The sequence below is a fragment of the Canis lupus genome, chromosome 26 (assembly GCF_048164855.1).
Source record: "Canis lupus baileyi chromosome 26, mCanLup2.hap1, whole genome shotgun sequence".
Classification (NCBI taxonomy): domain Eukaryota; kingdom Metazoa; phylum Chordata; class Mammalia; order Carnivora; family Canidae; genus Canis; species Canis lupus.
The window spans coordinates 2,786,112-2,807,150 of record NC_132863.1 but is presented as its reverse complement, the minus strand read 5'-3'; the positions used below and the strand labels follow the sequence as shown (position 1 = coordinate 2,807,150).

Genomic DNA, 21,039 nt, shown 5'->3' with positions numbered 1-21,039 from the left:
CCAATAGTCATTCAGACATTTCCTTGGCACAGAGTAGGCACCAGGCAGTGTCTGGTTGCTGACGTAAAGAGATGGTTAGTGCCCAGTTTCTTCTTCTGGGCCAAGTGGGGAGGTCCTGTCCTGCTCTGATCTGCTAGCCTCTTTCATGAGATGGGAATAAAGTAACTTGAACCCCTTGCCTCTTGAAAGGACCAAGAGAAATGGTGTCTGAAGTGCTCACTGGACCATACAAAGGCATACACATGGAAGGAATTACTGGTCTTTTCTGTAAAGGCTAATTGAGCCACAGAGCTGCACAGAGAGTCCTGAGTATTTTGAATTGCCTCTCTCTGCCCTGGATCCAAGCTCTCCACAGACCTGTTCCAATGAGGCATGCAACAGCCCCCGTTAAGTGATCAGTTGAGCCAAACTCTCTCTCCATCCCTTCCACAAATCAAATCCAGGCAGTTTTATTTTTCATGCTGCCTAGTGATACTTAAAAATTAAAGGCATATTTACAAACACTCTGAAGACTACCTGGACAGTCCATAAAGATTGCTCTGAAATGGAGAACTGTGTCTCTCTCTGTGTACAGATCCGAGGTCTCTGGGCCACTCTCACTTTCTCCCCATACATGTTTTTTCAATAAACAGTTCATAGGAAACTGGACCCCCTTTGAAATGAGACACTGTATTTAGGGTTGCTCTTAACAAGTCCTAATTCTGAAAAACCAGGCAAGGTTTCTGAATGCAGCATCTGCTCCAGACTGGCATTTGGGCCCTTAGTGTCTTCCAGGCTGTTTGTGTCTACCTGAGTTTGCTCTGAGCCTGCTCTGAGAGGGGTAAAACCTTATTGGAGTCAGAAGGTGGAAACTGGTGCTGTGGGCTATCTGCCCACATCCCCTACCTCTCACTATTCCAGTGCACGCCTGCAAGGAACTGCACTCCTCCTTTCTGCCCCCTGGGGCAGGCTAGAAGTGTGGGAACCAGTGCCCCCAAGAGCTGCCATGGGTACAAAAGACAGGACTTAGTGGTGAATTCTGAAAACCCCAATCCTAGTGGATACCCCAGCTCCTTCAGCTCTGGGAGCAGAGAGCACGTCACACTGTTCTGCATGCCCCATGTTACCTCCTAGAGCTGGCATGGGCTGAGCTGAGGTGTCCATGCCGGAAAGTTGCTCATTATACCCCATGTTTGTCCTTCCCTTCCCCAGCTCACTCCCCTGCTGCCCTGAAGATGCAGCTGGATTCCAAACAAACATACCCTTTTCCCTCAAATCCTCCTTCCAGGCCTGCTTCGAGAGCCCACTTTAAGACAGAATCTTAGGCTCAGGCTCTTTCTTGGGAACGTCCCAACAGCGAGTTAAAAACAGAGGTTTGGAGAAAGAAGTGAAGCAACTACTGGACCCATCTTCTCTCCTCAGAGTCCCTAACACAAAGTCATTTATTGCTTCCCTGCCCTTAAGTCACTGTCAGTGATCCTGACCTCAAGTCTGGGGTGGAGGAGACATGATCAGTGTGATGGTATCCATCAAGATCCCTGTGAGGGTCACCTCAAGCTCCATCTGAAAACAAGTCCAGAAGCATTCGCCAGCCACCAGCTGACTACTAATCTCAGTACACGTCCTCCAGGCACATGAGGGTAGGGTGACAGCCTGGATAGTTGGCCCGAGATCTCCATATTCAGGAGAAGTCAAAGTCACAGTGATGGCAATAGAAGGGGCACTGGTGGCCCCTTCCTTGTTGGAGGCACATGCCCCCATGAGGCCATGACCACTGCCAGGACAGGATACCTGAGACCCTTGGGGCAGAGATGAGACCATCTTGTTTATCACAGGAGCCCTGATGCCACATGCAGAGAAGGTGCCCTAGGCATGTCTGTATCAACCCCCAAGAAAAGGCAAGACTATAGTCACAGCTGGATGGACTTGGCTGGTCATGATGCAGAGGCCACTTTTAAATTCAGACAGTTTGGCACCGGCATACTTGCACCCCGATGTTTCTAGCAGCAATGTCCACAACAGCCAAACTGTGGAAGGAGCCTCGGTGTCCATCGAAAGATGAATGGATAAAGAAGCTGTGTTCTATGTATACAATGGAATATTCCCCAGCCATTAGAAACAACAAATACCCACCATTTGCTTCGATGTGGATGGAACTGGAGGGTATTATGCTGAGTGAAGTAAGTCAATCGGAGAAGGACAAACAGTGTATGTTCTCATTTATTTGGGGAATATAAATAATAGTGAAAGGGAATAGAGGGGAAGGGAGAAGAAATGGGTAGGAAATATCAGAAAGGGAGACAGAACATGGAAGACTCCTAACTCTGAAAAATGAACTAGGGGAGGTGGAAGGGGAGGAGGGCAGGAGGTGGGGGTGAATGGGTGGCGGGCACTGAGGGGGGCACTTGACGGGATGAGCACTGGGTGTTATTCTGTATGTTGGCAAATTGAACACCAATAGAAAATAAATTTATTATTAAAAATAAATAAATTCAGACAGTTTGGGGTACTCACAAAGACAGAGAAAAGACAGCAGCCAAGGGTGGCAGCTCCCAGGTCCTCATCCCACATGCCAAACAGGATGACACAAAGTGAAAGTGGCTGGGATGTTACTGGAAGTCACTGGAGGACCGATGCCACACTGAATCTGAGGGATGACACAGGAAGGCTTCAGTCTCATTAGGACCTAAGAAGCCATGAGAAACTATCTCCTGACAGCCTTCCAGGTGTGGAGGATGGATGGCGTGGGGAGGACCACAGGCTATCCAGCAAGACTCAAATCTGTTGCATTCGCACCTTTGTCTGTGTGGCCATCGTCGATACCTAAAGGTTGCCTTTGTGGATTTCAAGTGTCTCCAGATGTTGGAGTATTTATAAATGGATCATTTGTGAGCATAAGTGAGAACATTCTGAGTTTTCTTCTTCTCCACTGATATTTGAGCACCTACTGATGCCAGATATTGTAGCAAACACCTTAGAGATATATTGTATTATTTAACTAAATCTTTACCAACCCTGTGAAATAAGAGTTATCATCTTTTGCAGGTAAAGCAACAGATCCTGGTGGTTATGGGATAGGTCTGCAGCTGGGTAGCTGGTGTGTAAGCCAGGGATTGTCAGAGGATCCTATTCCCAGGTTCATTTCAACACTTTCCAACTTAGACTTTGTAAAAAGCTCAATGAAATGCTTTCATGTTATCCATCATTTTTAAGAGTGATCAGGAATATTATTTGGGATTTTATGAAAAAAGACCAATATGTCCTTGAGCAAAGTCACTGGGTTCTATCTTGAGGCACAAGGCCTTTCAATGGCAAGCATCAGAGCATCAATCACACCCACTCTGGTCACCAAATGCCATGAACTATTTCCAATTTGTAATGACAACAGCAGTCGCATTTATTTTTTTTTTTTTTTATTTTTTGCCTCATGACCTTTAAACCTCCATCTGATTGCCTAGGTTCTTTGAAAACCTAAATTTAACAGTTGAACTAAATGAGAATAGGAACCTAACAAAAATAATAATAAATCTCTTTCCTTCCTTGCTTCTAGCTATATCTCACATCTCTCCTCCCCAGTGTCATATAAACACAAAAAGGAAAGAATCCTACACTTAGCCCTACTTCAGAATCCACAATGGACATGGCTGGGACAGATCCTCTTTCCACTTCAGGAAGAGGCAGGGAAATGAGTGACAGGTCTGTGTTTGGTTCTTGTGAAAGGAATATAAACAGTGGGGTAGAGCCTTGTATGAGATACAAATGAAAATGAATTTACTCACAACCTCCTCTTTAATGATTTAAGTGTATACTTGAAGGGACTGTTTGTAGGTTAGGATTTTGAAACTTTTAAACTCAGCTGTTTCCTAGTTTTGTTTTGTAAAGTCATAATTGAGAAGATTTCATTGTTTTGCAGAGAATTACACTTGCTGAAACCCCCATGGGGGCTGGCAGCTCAGAGGCTTGTTCCTCTGGGGAGCAGGGCAGGACTTTGAGCTGTGAGCTCCCAGTGCTGTGGGAGGCAGCCAGCAAGCTGAGAGCCAGCCCTTCCAAAGCAAAGCTACAATGTGATGTCCTAACAAGATTTTTGACTAGACTATTGGCAAGATTACTATTGATATTCAGGGTTAACAAGGGGATAAGAAGCATTTGCTTTCATCCTATATTGGCAGAAGTGTCACTGTTAAAGGCATTTGGGGGAGCAATTTGGTGATATCTATTAAAATTTAAAATGCACACACACCTTTGATCCAGATCTTCCCCTGTGAGATGTAAAAACTTGAAGGTTTACAAGGGGTGATGAATGTGACCATGTAAATAATATAAAAATTAGGAAATAACCATCAACAAAGGATCAAAGAAGACACAGAATAGACTTTATGGAATACTACGCAGCTATTGAAAAGAATGACATAATCCCATGTGCACAACAATGGAAGGCACTAAGATTCATTAAGTGAAACACGTAAGTGTAGAATGATACATTTCATATAATGATCCTTCAAGTCAAATCACTTGATCACAGATCTCCCCATAGACCACTGAGCATTGGGTGTGGGTGCAGATGTGTGTATGCATGAGGACAGACTCACCAAAGGGCTGAAAGTAGTTAGTTGTGGGAGTGTTGACAAGAACAGTTGACCTAAGCATAGTCTTTCCCCTGGGATCCTGGGGCTGGGTATCCCTGGGTGGCACGACGTGACCACACACAAATGCAATTGTCAGTCTTTCCCTTGACATGTGATCAGTAGAGAAGTGAATCTGTGGAGCATAAATAAGGAAACAGAAGCAGAGAGAAAGAAGCCCAAGAGATGGAGGTACTGCTACCTGGGCTCCAATAATTTTTCATCCGGCTCCTGTTCCATTTCAATGTGTAGCGATAGTCTCACTTTGAGAGTCACTGCCTTGAGTACCCCAAAAAACCATAGGATAAGTTCCTTCCTCTGTGTGGAGAGATGCTTAATTCAACTCCAGTTGCGTCTGTTACATGTAACCACATTTGCATTTTAGTATATTTTGGGGAGCTATTTCTATTAATAAGTCTCTTGCAAGTTATAAACTCATTGGTTATTCAGCAGACTACACTCTCTTGATCTTTACTTTTATCTTTTCTATCCATGGTACTTAATGTAGTCCTTACTGCTCTGCTGACATTTAATAAATGCTTTTTTTGGTGAATGAACAAGTAGACATATTCAAATGGAGAAATGATAGACAAGGACAGCCAGTGGGTTTATGATATTTTAACAACATGATCCCATTGAATGGAAGCACCCCTAATTGCTGAAAGTCAACTATTTTCACTTCAAAATAGAAATTCCATGTGCTATTACATTTTACAGTTTGTAAGGCATTTTCACATCCTTTGGTGGGAACAGGCTCTGAAGGAGGAGGGATTCTTCCCAACACACCCAGTGGGGATGGGTTCCTTTGGCAATGATCTCCTTTCTTAAATGACAAGTAAAGAGTAGCATGTGCCGTGTTGCAGTTCAGCCCTATTGTGGCTGAGCACACTGAGGAGACATGGGGCAGAATTCAATGACCCCAAAGCCACACCCACCACCACAGTGTGACTCAAGAGACACTTCAGTGTGGAAGTTGGCTCAGTTTGCCACCTCTCAGAACATTCGGTGTTGCCCAAGCCCTTGGGGACTCATATTCAAAAATGAAAAGGAAGAGGAAGACTTCACTTACAGTGAGAGAAATCATTTCTCAGGGTCATAAGATTCTGTTTCAAGATCTTGCCAGAAACTTGGTTTATATAGCCCAAGAGGCCTGTGATCAAAGTCAAGTTTTCCTGTTAAATTTGCTAAATATGTCACATCACAATAACAGGCACATTTTAGCTTTGAGTTCAGATGCTTTGAGGAAGAATTTTAATAGCTCTTTTCGAAGTGTGGATTCCCCCCAGCTGAGCAATAAACCCAAGCACGCACTCTGTCCTTTCTCTCACTCCCTATCTCCGACTTGCATTTTCTCACTGTTGCATGCTCCACATGTAAACAAGCAATTGCCGTCCCAAGCTTACATGGAATCACATGGAATCCTTGACGTTTAAGTCTTTTAATAAAAGATGGCATGTATCTTTAGTAAATGGTTTTCATGACAATATTGAAACGGGAAATAGAAATTTTCTTACACAGGTAGGAGGTCTACAATGAACACTACACTTGACTCATAATCCTTAAAACTTTTATTAAGACTGAGAGCTAAAAAAAAAAAAAGACTGAGAGCTGACTGTTAGCCATTGGCGCTCTTGACTCTTCATCCATTTTCCCAGTTTTCTTTGACTTCTTACCTCCTATTCGTTCCAGGAGGGGACAGCCCCAGCTTCTTGGAATGCTTTAATATCTGGCTCCCATATATAAGAATCATTGTGCATTCTAGTTGTATTTTCCCCAACTTGTAACAAGAATAAGACCTGTTATCCAGGGCAGCACCAGCTCACCCATGTGTCCTTCCCTTTCCAGGACACACGTGATGCCTTCACAACAGCTTCTGTTTGCATTTCTGTCATCATTCAGCAATAGAAATTTCAAAATCCCTGGACATTTGCTTCTCTGACTAGTCACATACCATTAACAAAGAAAGTGAGAAAACATAGTTAAAGATCAATAAGTAAGTAAATACATACATACATACAATAAGTTTTGCTGTCTCAGAATAATGCAGGCACTCAAGAAGTTAAATCAGTGATTACAGTCAAAGAATTAGAATGCACCTGAATGCTTATGTAATTCATTAGCTCATTTTTATTTGGCTATGTCTTTTCCTATGAGACTCCTTTGTATTTCTTTGGATATATGTGCTTGCAAAATGAGGAGGTGGTATAAGGATAGACAAGGACAGTGAAAGAGATTAGAATCCAGAACCAGACGCACCTGATTTATGACAAAGGGGTCACTTTCAGGGAAGTTTTTTTTTTTTTTCCTTCAATAAAGTGCTGCTAGGTCAATTGGTCTGCTGTGCAGGGAAAAAAAAATAACACCAACCCCTACTTCACATTGTACACAGAATCATCATCAGATAGATCATACACTGAAAGGTGAAAGGTAAAATGATAAAGATTTTAGAAGAAAATGTGAATATTTTTATGACCCAGAGGTGGGCAATTTTCAAAATAATTTATGAAAAAGCAATAACTTCAAAACAAAAGATTAATAAAAAAACAAACAATCTTAAAAATAAGAATGCCTCATCAAAACATGTCATTAAAGAAGCAAAAATGAAATACACAGATTTGGGGAGAAGTTTGTAATGCACGTAACAGGTGTATTTTCCCTAAAAGCCACCACAAAACACCTCTGGAGTAAAATGAAGTAAAATAAAAAACAAAAGCCATATATTGGGCACATGTTATATGACACTGAGCTAAATACTCTACCCACCATGATCTAATTTAATCCCCATGGAAACCCTAGATGATAGATATCACTAAATCCATTTTCACAAGATAGGGGAGAGGGCTATGTTAAGTTAGGTAAACCCCTGAGCTCACGCAGGTAGAAAATGGCAGGGTCAGGAGCCAAACACAACCCCTAGCCTCTGTGGAACTCTTCAGCTAGTGCATCCAACCAGCCATCTTTCTCTCCTCCTTCCATTTCTTCCATCCATGCACTCACCCATCTACCCATTCCTCTTTCTTTACTTCTGCTCATCCATGACAGTGTAAGGCCTTGAATGAGAGTCCAATATCATATTCTGCTTTAAGATTTTTGGTGAAACTGAGAGAGAAGAAATTCAAAGATTGATGTGATAGAATGACGAGTCAGCCTTGGGTAGATGCTTTAACCCATGGGTTGCCTCTTTCACTGGAATATATCCACCTGGCTTCTCAGCTGGGCGGATCCTCAATTTTGCACCTTGAGAAAGTTATGTTCCAGTTTATTATTCCCTTAAGAATGGCTCGAAATCCAAACTTTGACTTTTCTACTCCAAGCAATGGAAAGTATAGAGGGAAAACTCTCAAGAGAAAATATGTCTCAACACTCAAAACCATGATGAAAACTCTGATGAATTGGTCAAGTTTACAAGACCTCTAGTTCTATAGCAAGCTGTGATAACTGTTATCAGGTTAGAGATGGGATGGGTTTTGATGATCATGTAGTCAAGGTTTGTCAGCCCTAGATGCACAGCAGAGGGCAATTCTGGGACCAGGTATCATGCTGTTTTTAAAGTTCTCCAGGTGATTCTAATGTTGAGGCAGGGATGAGAACACAGAAGCACTCCAAAGTTCCCTGACTATAGGGGAAGCTAGGAGGACTCAGAGATCCCAACAAAGGGAGGATAAGTGAACCACAGTCATTTAAGAAGGAACTCATAGTGAATTAAACAGGTCAGTATTTTTACTACTCCAGAGAATTCCATAGCTCTGCTATAAGAGATTAATAAAGAACACCAATGCAATCCATCTTCTTGCTTTGCATCTTCTAAGGAGACTGGCTATCACTTGCCCAAAAGAGCCCATAAATTTTTAAGATAAATTTGTACCAGATCTAAGTATTCAGCAACAAAGTCACAGAGAGACCATGAGTCATGTGTAAGAAATTCAACTCAACCCACTCCAATGAGGACATGGTACAGAGAAGGAGAATATTCATGGTTCTGTTTTGCTTTGCTTTGCTTTGCTTTGCTGCTCCTCGGTCTACAAAAAATATCTATGTCTATATCTACATCTACATCTACATCTACATCTATATCTACATCTATATCTATCAGGATGGCTTACAACCAGGATACACCCACACATTTACACACAATACTTTAGGAAAGATGAAGTGATGGAATAGAAATAGAGATAATGAGTCAGAAACAGAAGATGTTTTGAAGGACAAAAAGTGCGTATGCAGAGACATTGAATGAATAATGGGCATTATTTATGGATGCCTAAGAATGAAGAAACATAATACTTAAATATTTATTAAAGGGGTTTAATTAAATAAATTATGAAAGGTCAATAAGATTAAAAAAATGAGAGTACTCTATGTGATGATAAGTAAAAATTTCCGAGGCAAGCTGAAACAAATGGAAGTTCAGACCAGGGCACAGAACCCGTTACCACCTCCAGAGGAGGCAATACCAGGAGCAGTGGCTGCCTCCGGGGAGGGTTTCAGGGTGGGCAGGGACAGGAGGTAGTTGACATTCATAGTAGACCTTTTTGATCTACTGGAATCTTTGGTACTATATGTATTCTCTTTTCCCAAATAAAATAATAAAGTCACACTAAAATGTCACTTAAAAGAAATACATAATTTTTAGAGAAGCAGAAATTCAAGCCTAAAGAAAGGAAAAATACAACAAACTTAGAAACATGAAGTCCTGAATATTTTATTTTATTCTATTATATTTTATTTTTGTTGAATAATTTTTAATTTTTTTTCAAATTTTTATTTAAATTCTAGTTAGTCAAAATAGAGTGCAATATTGATTTCAGGAGTAGAATTCAGTGATTCATCACTTACATACAACACCCAGTGCTCATCACAAGTGCCCTCTTTAATCCCCATCACCTATCTAGCCCATCCCCCACCCACCTCCCTCCAGCAACCTTGTTTGTTCTCTATCATTAAGAGTATTCTATGTTTTTTTTTAAAGAGTCTCTTATGGTTTGTTTCCCTGTCTCTCTCTTTTCTCCCCCTCCCATATGCTTTGTTTCTTAATTTCCACATATGAGTGAAATCATATGGTATTTGTCTTTCTCTGACTTTTTCACTTAGCATCATGCACCCTAGTTCCATCCACGTCATTGCAAATGACAAGATTTCATTCTTTTTCATGGCTGAGTAGTATTCCACCATATATTTATATGTGTGTGTGTGTATATATATATATATATATATATATATATATATATATGTATACTGCCTCTTCTTTATCCATTCATCAGTTGATGGACACTTGGGCTCTTTCCATAGTTTGGCTGTTGTTGATAATGCTACCATAAACGTCAGGGCTGAATACAATATTTTATTTTATTTTATTTTATTTTATTTTATTTTATTTTATTTTTTAAAGATTCTATTTATTTATTCATGAGAGACACAGAGAGAGAGAGGGAGAGACACAGGCAGAGGGAGAAGCAGAGGGAGAAGCAGGCTCCATGCAGGGAGCCGGACGTGGGACTCATCCCAGGTCTCCGGATCACATCTGGGCTGAAGGCGGTGCTAAACTGCTGAGTCACCTGGGGGGGGGGGCGGGCACTGAATACAGTATTTTAAAGCTGTCTCCTGACCTGTGAAGAAAAGAAAGGAAGAGGTAAACTTACAAAAAGCAATCTGAACATTAAGGAATTACTTTCCCAGCCTGGATCTGGGTTGCTCAGGCAAAAGTAGAAACTGTCAGATTGTGTTGGCAGCAATCATTCTCCCAAGGTCAGCCAGAACCGATGACTCCAGTGTGACCTCCTACTTGGGACACTCTCTTTCAAATCAAAAGCCTGAGTCTTAATGATGCCCATTTCTGAGCACAGCCTGGTCAACCCAGACACATTCTCTTAGGGCAAGGACACCACACAGCCTCATCCAGGTGTCTTACCTCTCCATCCAGGTGTCCTACCTCCTTCTATGCTTTGCTGCATGATGAAGAGACTCTCATCTTCTGTGATGGTAACATGCTACAGTGATGACTACAGATGTTGTTGACTTGATGTAACAGCCTTTCCTGGAGACAAAATACCATTAGCATTTTCAATGCTGGAAATTTTAGGTAGAAAAACACTTTGAAAGACTCTAAACTATAGAATCTTCCATCAGCAACCCTTGACTCCTACCATATAAGCAAACTCCTGCATCTCCCCCTTGGGGTCTGTTCTTTGCATACTGTAAGTGTCATGCTAATTTGGGAGATATTGATTTCTGTATTTTCCTCTGGTACCTCTCCCCTTCACTTTTCCCACTTAAACTAATAGACAAGCTCCTTATATATATGCTTCCTTATGTTGGTGGAGGGTGGCAGGGAAAAAGAAGAATTTGTCTGCAAAGAGACTTCAGTTGCCTGATTTTACTTCCCCAGGGGCCTATGCAGGTTGGACATTGCACCCAGTGCTGGGAAGACAGGGGAGTGGTGAAGGCTGTGCCCCAGGCTGGCCAGAAGGGTGATGGGAAGTGTCGGCCTCAGATGGAAGGCTGGCAATGCCAGGCAGCAGTGGCATATCCAGGAAGGTGGTAGGATCAGAGGTCCATGTGTGAGGAGTCCAGAGATCCAAACACTGAGCTTCAGAATGTGGAGTTTAGACACCCCTGCCACCACTGCCCCTACCCCTACAAACTCTCCGAGACGCTGTGGGGGAGGGACCCCCAGTAATGCCAGGATGGTGTTTCACATGCATTTAGTTGGGGGCAGGAGTTCTGAGTCAGAATGACATGATTTGAGGGGCTAGAGATAATTTTATTTCTTGCATACCTGAGTATGTGGGCTGCAAGTCCTGCCAGCTACTCATAACTTTCCAAGAACTGTTCCAGAACAAGTCTGATAACCTCTTGTACAGTGACTCTAAGTAGAATTAAAAGGAAACAGAAAGAGAGATTTTGAAAGTGAGTCCTCTTTTGCCTCATGGCGTGTTTTCTCCATGAAAAAGGCAAAAATGGGGCAAGTCCACATTCCTCCTGCACCCTTATTCCTGCTATTGTTCAAGGGCTGCCTCCACCCTTCATTACTTTTTGTTTTGTTTTGAAAATGGGAGAGGCTCTAAAGCAGAGCTGGAAAAGACTCCACAAGAGGGTCGCTGCCTGTCCTGCGATGTGTCCCCCTGCTTGGCATGGACCCAGATTTGGAGAAGGGAAAAATGTGTGCTTTCTGGCATTTCACCCATGTGTTTTATAGGCGGGAACCACAGCAATCCTCAAGGAAGAAACCGTGGGTCGTCCAGATGTATCCAGCTGTCCAGGAAAGCTGAGGACACACCAGGGGCTTTGTAAAGTGCACCTATATGAAGAGGAAAACCCATGTTTCCCAGCCGTGAGCAACTATAAGCAGGCGGCTCTCACTGCCCATGAGGAAGGAGCTGGATAAGGTCACAGAGAGTGACATTCAGGGACCGGAGAGGTCCTACCCACAACGCTGGACTGTTCTCAAGAGAAACCATAAAGTGCCTCAAGCCGGTTGCAGATAAGGTCATGTGGTCTCATTGTCATCCCATCTTTGCAGGAGTAACAGGACAAAAAACAGACTAGCTGAGAAAGGCAGAGATTAGACAGTAACTACAGCCCTCAACTAAATAAAATAAGAACTTTGCTGTCAGCTCCAAAAAATGACCAGAGGTGCATGCTGCCATAGCATGCTAGTGGGAACGGGGATGGGGAAGGGAGGTAGCTTTGGGAACAAATACTTCTATATGTCAACCTGCCAGAGGTAAGGACATTTTTCTCCTTCCTTCCTAAGGAGCTGTGGCTGGGAGCGCTCCCTGGCCCCAGGGAGCTAACCTATGGAACCCGTGGGACAGGCAGCTGAGAACAGAACAGGGAGTGCCTGCCCCCGCTGCCCTGGCCACCCACACCCACCATGCAGCCTCTACCAAGGCATGGGATGGACAAATAATCATATCCTGTGGGCCAAATGTCACCTAAAAACTTGTCTTGCTTAGTCTGCATATAGTTGGTTTTTTTTCTTAAGTAATTGCCAAACCATTTCTTGTAAAACATGCTTGTGGTAAAGTTGGAGAGTCTAGCAGAATGGGGTCTATATCCTCACATGCCCACAGTCACATGGGGCTATAGAGCATCTCCTTTCTAGATGGGACTAGCTCTGCAGCTGGCCATAATCTTCAACACTCCCTTTTACACCTCTACTTTGGCCCACCTGTAGGGTTTGGGGGCTGTGGCCTCTGGGAGGATAGAATCAAAAGAACTTTTAAGGCCAGGCTTTACTGTGACCTGGCTAGATGTCTCTTCTGCATGCATATAACCACTCTGAACTTCAGGCTCGTCGTCTCCAAAAGGAGTCATAATATCTTCTATTGGTACCTCACAGAGCAATGGTGAGACTAACTGGAATTGTACTTGAAATTTTTTTTTTAATTACAAACAGAAGATAAGCAGAGTGGCTTAGAACACACCCAGGTGGGCAAGGCAAAGCTCAAGTCTTTGTGAGACACTGGAACGGAAAGAACAAGGAAATACCCTCGTGTGTATCCTTGTTACCATCCTTCTGCCACTCATGGGCTTCATGACCCTCATGGGCTTTCATGCCAATTACCTTGGCTTAGAGAATGAAATGTGATCATTTGAAACTGCATCAAAATCTATAATTTCTTTTGTTGTTTGGGTTTATAGACTATGACCCTCCTTTTTTGTTTTAAGATATATTCATTTATTTTTAGAGAGAGTGCAAGCAAGGGGAGGAGAAGAGGGAGAGAGAAGCAGACTCCCCACTGAGTGCAGAGCCCACAAAGCTCCAACTCACGACCCTGAAATCACAACCCGAGCTGAAACCAAGTGTCCGGATACTTAACCAACTGGGCCACCCAGGTGCCCCTAGACTATGACCCCCTAATGTCAGACTCCTTGAAGTCTACCAGCACATGTCAGGATTCTAAAGAATCTTTGCCAATTTGTTTTCTCTAAGGAAAATGCTGAGCCTCCCATTGAGAGGATTCTGAATTTCTCAAGTTGGGGTGAGGATACTCCCATGGTGACTGGGGCTGGCAAGCAACTGGACCCACGCCAGCTGTCTGCCTTCCACCCTCATGTCACATAAACATAGTTTGTCTAACCCCGCCATCTGATCACTGCAAGATAAACACTGGGAGAAATAAATGTGTAGCAGCCCTTCCTCCAATTCCCACCCTGGTCCAGGGAAAAAAAGGTCAACAGAAGTGGAAATGAGATGATAGCTGATTATGTTGGTTTAGCTGATACCTAGAGAAGGTAGTAGGGTTCCAGTAATTAGTGGGGATGTCTTAAGGGGAGAGAGGATTGGTTCCAAGTGCTTGGTGCTCTCTGAGGATGGGAAGGTCAGTTACTCCCTTTTAAACCGACCCCAGGAACTCCGGCAATCTCTATGTTTCTAGCATGATCTCTAGCAATAGACATACTAGCATATGTACTCAATACCCATGCAAATATTGACTCGGGCATTTAGATACGTTCCTAGGCCAGATGTGCACTCTTGTTGCCCCTTGACATCCAGAAAGAGTTCATTGAACCTTCCCTTCCCTGATTTGTAGAAAGCCCTCATCAAGGCTTCTGCAAAATTCTACGACTCAGTGTTGTCTCAAGCACTTCTACTTGGGGGCATTATTTTCCAGTCCTCACTTATTTGGTGTCCTTTTCATTGCTCTTTGGGGGAACTCAAGCCTATACTTCAATTTCATCAACACACACACGCATATGCACACATTTATGTCAGGGGGATGCTTTAATAAACTTTTGGGGGATAAAAGGACTTGTGCGAAGAATTACAAACAACTTACAATTCAACATAGGATGGCTCTGATCTTCAAATCCCCGCACAACCTGCAGGCCATGTTGCCGAGACCTCCTGTGTACTTTTTGTTCATTCTCTTTGCCCTTACCCCTTCTGTGTCTCCAGGTCGCTTTCTCTTTCCAGTGCAAAGTAGGATAAGCCATCCACTGGTACTGTGGCCCGGGCCAGCCCATTCCCTCCCCTTCCGTCCCTGGGAGCCCACCAAGACATTCTCTCCTAAGATAAGTAATTCCCTCCCCATAGTGAATTATGGTTCAGGCTCTGAGAATAATGCTTCATGGCACCACTCCCCTCAGTGGGGACCCTCCTTTCCACCTCTTAATCCTACCCTTTGGAAGCTGCTAGTTGTTCTAAATTTTAGTTTTCAGGACCAAGAAAGACCTGAAATGACTGTGTTACCCTAGAAATGAAAATGGAGTCTTTTTCTTCTACAAATGGACACAGCCAGGTTTCTCTCTGAAACCTGAAACTAAGAAGTACACTATGTACATCTTTCAAAAACATGGGTCAACTTGTTCTATTAAAATGGAGCATGCCTCGGTGGCTCAGTTGGTTAAGGATCCAGCTCTTGATTTTTGACGCAGGTCATGAGATCAGGGTCCCCGTGTCAGGCTCTGTGACCAGCAGGGAGTTTGCTAGAGATTCTCTTGCTTCTTCTCTCTCTCCCTCTGTCCATCCTTCTGCTCAGGCCTTTTCTCTCTCTCTCTCTCTCTCTCTCTCTCTCTCTCTCTCTCTCTCTCAAATAAACAAATCTTTAAATATATATATATATATATATATATATATATATATATATAAAATGTATCACATATTTATAGAATTTTGATGGTCTATGGTCTATGTCTTAGCTTTGGTCTCCCCAAACAGGCCATGAGATAAGGACTTGGATCCAAGTGGTTTATTAAGGAAGCAATCCTGAGAAGTACTCTAAGGGCCTGAAGAAAGTAAGATGGGAAAGAGTGAGGCCGTCAAAACAGTGGGCTCCAGATAGTGACTTCTAGAAGCCAGTGGAGTCCAATCCTTGGTGACCTGAGAGACTGTGTGGGCAGACAGCTCAGAGTTGTCCAGGGGAGGGCGAGGACAGAAAGCATCAACCCTATACAGTATGGTCAGAACTGGCAGGTGGCCCCAGAAATGGACCTAAGGAACTGTGGGCTGGACATCCACTCCATCTGCTACTGAGAACTAAGGTGATTTTTTTCCCCCAGTATAATTAGCAGAGTGACTACAACGTGCATACAGCATATATTACCTTATTTGCTTCCTCCAGCAAATCCATGCAGTTTGTGTTCTCCCTATTTGAGAACAAGATGACTGGAGCAGTGAGAGTTTAAGCACCATGCTGTGGCTCTGTAGCTGATCATCAACAGGACCAGGGTTTGATTCTTATATATGATGCTGTAGGACAGTCTTCAAAAATGTCCACTGCTAATTTCCTCCCAATAAGTGTGTGCTGCTTCATTCATCAAGACACACTGTCTGTACGCACCACTACCCTGACTCTGTGCTGGCCTGTGGCTACTTTGCCCAATACAGTGTGACAGGGTGACACCATCTCAGTCATAGGATTAGGCCTTCTGTGGCTCACACCTTCTGATTTCTTTCTTAAAGTCAACCACCCTGCAGAAGGTGGGCCACCCTGAGGCCACCATGCTCTGAGGAAGCTCCATGTAGCTTCACGGAGAGGGGCAGCACCAAGAAACAGCCATGTATGTGACGACTTCCTGGGCCCTCCAGCCCAGCCCAGAGGCCAGAGGAGCTCATACAAAATGAGTGCCTTCAACCAGTGCTGTGAAGAACAGAACCACCCAGCTGAGCCCAGTCAACCCTCAGAACAATGAAAAGTAACAAACCCTTATGGTTGTAAGCCACAACAGTGTGGCATGATTTAGTAACTGAATAATGGCATGTTTCCCATAGCCACTACCTACCTGTCTATAACTTGGATAAGTAGAATCAGTTTTAAGATATAAACAATTAAATAAAAAGGATTTGATTGGAAAGCCTTAAGATTTCTCTCAAGCATCATATAATTTTGAAGCCATTGCTGAGGAATTATTTCACGGTAGGTCTGGAATGGCAGCAATGCACAATGAGGTCACACAAACGAGAACACAGCAAGGTTTGCAGGCCCAAGGCCTGTGTTTGCTTCGAGCCCAGGCTGGTTCATCCATGTGCCTTTTTCGGTGGATTTTCCCTTGCTCTGTCTCCATTAACATACCCAGCTTCATCATCTTCTTCCTAGAAACGACTTTGGAGAAGGAAGTAGAAATTAAGAAAATAAGTAGAAAGAACTAATAGTTATTATCTTATTTAGCACATATGTGACTGCCAGTCTGTGCCCATCCCCAGAGACAGGGGAGTGGACAAGTAGATGAGATTTCTGCTCTCACAGCACCAGGGAGGGTGTCACTAAACACCTCATTATATAACAAATGATCTAGTGCTGACTTATTCTAATAAAATAGGATAAAATGTGGGTCCAGCCTAGCCTGGAATGTGGGGGAAAGCTTCTCAGACTAAGAAATACCTGGGATGCCTGTGTGGCTCAGCGGTTGAGTGACTGCCTTTGGCTCAGGTAGTGATCCTGGGTCCTAGGGTTGAGTCCCACATCGGGCTCCCTGCAGGGAGCCTGATGCTCCCTGTGCCTATGTCTCTGCCTCTGTGTGTGTGTGTGTGTGTGTTTCTCATGAATAAATAAATAAAATCTTATAAAAAATAAAGAAAGAAATACATTATGCTTATCAAATCAATAGGAATTGGCAGGTAAAAAGGGGGCATTGTGAGCCTTGGACCTGAAATTAGGAAAGTGTTAGGTGTAGGAAGCTGCATGTACAAAGGCCCTGTGGCAGGAAAGTGCTGGCTTGGTTGAATAAATCAGTAAGCCCGGGACAGAGCTACCAAGGAATCAAAAGGCCAGAAAAAAAAAAAAAAAGAAAGAAGAAAGAAGAAAGGAAAGAAGAAAGAAAGAAAGAAGAAAGAAAGAAAGAAAGAAAGAAAGAAAGAAAGAAAGAAAGAAAGAAAGAAAGAAAGAAAGAAAGAAAGAAAACAAGCAGGCAGGTTTAGGAAGTAGGTCAAAGTGAGGAGTTAGGATGATATTCTCAGAACCATGGAGAACCTTGAGGGTTCTGAGCTCAGGAGTGGCATTTTCCAACCTGTTTTAAAAGAAAATGAAGCTAGAGTATAAATATTACCACTTGGATATTTTGGTTTCAATCTTCGATTATGATTCTTCTGAAGTTCTACTATACCCCTGCTTCAGGGCTCTCCCCAAAGCCTGGACAACAGAAGGCGGAAATGAAAATGATGAAACGTCACTTTGATGGTCCTTGCCCCCACCTGCCACATGGGGGCAGCACGTCACTATGGCCATCGCTGCCAGATCCTGGAGGCGGCAGAGAGCGCCTTCCAGAAGGCCACAGCCACTCTGTGACGCATTTCATTACTCAAGTCTACAGGATGTGCTTCAGTCCTCATTTCTGTGTCTGACAGAGTCCATCCCCAAAATGACCCCTCTGAATCTTCCTTTTGGCTCCTTCCCCAGGCCTTAGGTGTGTGGCCATCCATCTGAGACTGCTCACAACAGGCGCTCTGCTCCAAGGCCTGGGCTGATCATGGTGCTTAAGTAGAGCTGCTCTTGCAAAGAGAGACCAGTCACCCACCCCTTGGTCCCACAGTGATATTCCTGAGTCCCCATGGGATCCAGCGAAGGCCCAGGGGCCCCACAGCACTACTTCGGAGGAACTGAGATGTCCAGCAAAGTCTTTTGTTTACAACACCACAAACACAGAAAAAGATGTTAGATGCCAGGCTCACACCTAGCATGGGCATTCATATTAAACCCTTGTAGCAAGTTTATAAGCAGTTTCAAAAATACCTACTTTATTGATGAAAAACAGACAACAACAAAAACAGAGGTGCAAATATACAAAATGCTTTGGTCAGAGTCACAGAGCAAGTAAAAGACCCCAGTGGGACTTGAATCAGCACCTCCCTCTAAAGGCAGAACTTTCCCCCTGTACCATGCCACCACATGGTAGTGGAAGGGAATGTTGGCTAACTCCCAAACTCCCAGCCGCCCACCCTCATCAGCACTATTCAGTGAGGCAGCAGCTTAATGTGGTTCAGATGCTAAAAGACTGTCCTTTGAACAAATAATTCATGGGACACCTGGCTGGCTCAGACTGTAGAATGTGTGACTCTTGAGCTTGGTTGTAAGTTTGAGTCCCATGTTGGGTGTAGATATTACTTAAAAAAATAAGAAAAGAAAATCTTAAAATAATAATACAGGAAGAATTTAGTTTCACAAAGAAAACAGTCTCCATAATCAGTGATGTCTGGACAACATCTTTTGTCTAAAAATACACGATGTTCTTCTGTGGCTCAGTTCTGAAGAAACTGAGCATCTCTTTCATTCCATGCTGCTTTCATATCTACTTGTTCATTGAGGGCCTGCCTTTATAATAAGGACTTTACTTCAGACATTGTATTTCTCAGTTTTCTAATTTCCTTTTTTTTTTTTTTTTTAGATTTTATTTATTTATTCATGAGAGACAGAGAGAGAGAGAGGCAGAGACACAAGCAGAGGTAGAAGCAGGACCCATGCAGGGAGCCCTACATGGGACTCGATCCCGGGTCTCCAGGATCACACCCTGCGCTGAAGGCAGCGCTAAACACTGAGCCTCCTGGGCTGCCCTCTAGTTTCTATTTTTTAAAAGATTTTATTTTCATTTACTTGAGAGTGAGAAAGAAAGAAAGAGCATGAGCTGGGGAGCAGCAGGCAGTGGGAGGGAGAAGTAGACTCCCTGCTGAGCGGGGAGCCTGATGCAGGACTCAATCCCAGGACCCCAGGATCACAACCTGAGCCGAAGGCAGACGTTCAACCACTGAGTCACCCAGGCTCACCTATAGTTTCAATTTTCTAATAACTTCCATTTCTTTACCAAAAATGTCTCTTTTCTTTTGTTATAGGCATGTTTTCTTTTACTTCACTGAAAATAGTTACAATTGTTTTAAAATCCTATTGATTCTAATATCTGGGTCACCTCCAGTGGTTTCTGTTGTTGTCATTCTCCTAGTTCTTAATATATTGATTGATTTTGGATTCTATTCTGGCATTGGGACCATTAGCTTTGGAGTCAATTATTTTTTTAAGAAGAGTGCTAATGTTTGTTTTTGCAAGAAAATCACTCAGTCGGGCTCTAACTGAAAACCCTCTTTCTCAGATAGGAGAACAAATCTCAGCTCAGCATGTTGACCCATAGCGGGGTGGCTTGAGCTTGCAGTTCAGGGATCAGAGGAGGGGCAGGGAGAGCCATCCAGAGAATGCAGGACCCCCCTCACCCCTGTCCTGACTCCCCCCTCTCAGGACTCTCACTCTCTGGCAGCTGCAGTCACCCTGAACTCTGACCACAGCTCTTGAAGCCAGCAAGGAGGCAGGTCATCTGTTGGAGTTTCAGCCTCCCAGAATGAAACAGACTGGGGTCTGCCCTTGGCTAGAAGCCTGAGCAGTACTATATCAGTCCCTTCTTTCAGGTGTTGACTCCCTCCCAGAACTTTCTGTGGGCCCTGTGGAGAATGTAAATACACCCTTCATGTCATCCTGTTAGCCACCCTCTGCGGAGGGTGGTGGGTTAGTAATCATCCCCACGTTACTGAACGAGAAACACAGGCTCAAAGAGGTAAACCATGGCTTCAAGTCAAGGTCAACAGCCAGTAAATGTCACAGCCAGGAATCAGGCGTCGCTCAGCTGGGCTCTGAAACTCAGTCTTACTCTTCAGGCTGCGAGACCATCTCAGAGCCGCATCGTTGCCTTGCTCAGCAGTGGTTGCAAGTCAGCCGTCCACAGTAGGGAGTTCTATGCATTGCAGGGGGCCGAGAAGTGAAAAGAGCTGCTTTTAGTAAATGCCTGTTAGGCAAGCATAGTCAATGTAAGCCCACCGATATGTGAGCCTGTGCGGTGTGTGTAGTCCTGGGTCGGGCGGAAAGAAGCTACAGAGGTAAATAAGACAGAGACTGCTCCTTCTAGTATCTGGTAGAGGGAATAAGGGAGTCACAAAAACTCTTGCTAATTGGGATCCCTGGGTGGCGCAGCGGTTTGGTGCCTGCCTTTGGCCCAGGGCGCGATCCTGGAGACCCGGGATCGAATCCCACGTCGGGCTCCCGGTGCATGGAGCCTGCTTCTCCCTCTGCCTGTGTCTCTGCCTCATTCTCTCTCTCTGTGACTATCACAAATAAATTAAAAAAAAAAAAAAAAAAAACTCTTGCTAATCCACATATAGCCCATGGACCAGCAGCACTGGCTCCCAAGGAGAGAAATGCAGTCTCAGGCCCACCCAGAGTCGCTGAACCAGGAACCACATATAATAAGATCCACAAGGGTTTGTATGCACGTTGCAGAAGGGTTGGCATATATCATCTAATCACAGACTGGGGGCTCTGTGCAGGTGTGTGTCAGGTGCCGGGGTGTTAACACGGGAAGAAAATGGTCTGCTGGAGGACATAGGGTCTGGGACAGTCACAGAAGCAGAAGCACCTGATTCTTGATTTGATGTTGAGGAATGAGCAGGATTTGGCCAATGGGGGAGGCCATTCCTGCTGGTGGGAACAGTGTAGGACTTGAGGGGTGACAAAAAGGAAGA

At 43.8% G+C, this 21,039-nt stretch overlaps 1 long non-coding RNA gene across 1 annotated transcript; it reads right to left on the bottom strand.

Annotated features, from left to right (window-relative positions):
* Positions 1 to 10,005: 10,005 nt before the first annotated feature.
* On the bottom strand, positions 10,006 to 20,507 carry LOC140617965 (uncharacterized). Its single transcript, XR_012018113.1, has 4 exons — positions 17,592 to 20,507; positions 15,650 to 16,648; positions 11,377 to 11,466; positions 10,006 to 10,635 (listed from the first exon to the last, which is right to left on the bottom strand). It is a non-coding gene; the product is annotated as an uncharacterized lncRNA (long non-coding RNA).
* Positions 20,508 to 21,039: the final 532 nt, after the last annotated feature.